The sequence below is a fragment of the Bison bison genome, unplaced genomic scaffold (genome assembly GCF_000754665.1).
Source record: "Bison bison bison isolate TAMUID 2011002044 unplaced genomic scaffold, Bison_UMD1.0 scf7180017864259, whole genome shotgun sequence".
NCBI classification, from domain to species: Eukaryota; Metazoa; Chordata; class Mammalia; order Artiodactyla; family Bovidae; genus Bison; species Bison bison.
The window spans coordinates 4,500,026-4,500,382 of record NW_011494831.1 but is presented as its reverse complement, the minus strand read 5'-3'; the positions used below and the strand labels follow the sequence as shown (position 1 = coordinate 4,500,382).

The 357-nt window shown below is 49.9% G+C and overlaps 1 protein-coding gene across 1 annotated transcript in view; it reads right to left on the bottom strand.

Moving 5' to 3' along the window:
- The window catches only part of CAPN3 (calpain 3, (p94)), a 56,811-nt gene that overhangs the window by 29,329 nt on the left and 27,125 nt on the right, over positions 1-357 (bottom strand). The window lies entirely within an intron of this gene.

The following is a 357-nucleotide window of genomic DNA, read 5'->3' as shown; positions in this document are numbered from 1 at the left end:
CATGAGTTTGAGTAAACTCCGGGAGCTGGTGATGGACAGGGAGGCCTGGCATGCTGCAGTCCATGGGGTTGCCAAGAGTTGGACACAACTGAGAGATTGAACTGAACTGAACTTTACTATCCCATGGACTGCAGCACACCAGGCTTCCCTGTCTGTCACCAACTCCCAGAGCTTGCTGAAACTCATGTCCATTGAGTCCATGATGCCATCCAACCATCTCATCCTCTGTCATCCCCTCCTCCTGCCTTCAATCTTTCCCAGCATCAGGGTGTCTTCAGTGAGTCAGTTCTTCGCATCAGGTAGCCAAAGTATTGGAGTTTCAGCTTCAACATCAGTCCTTCCAATGAATATTCAGGA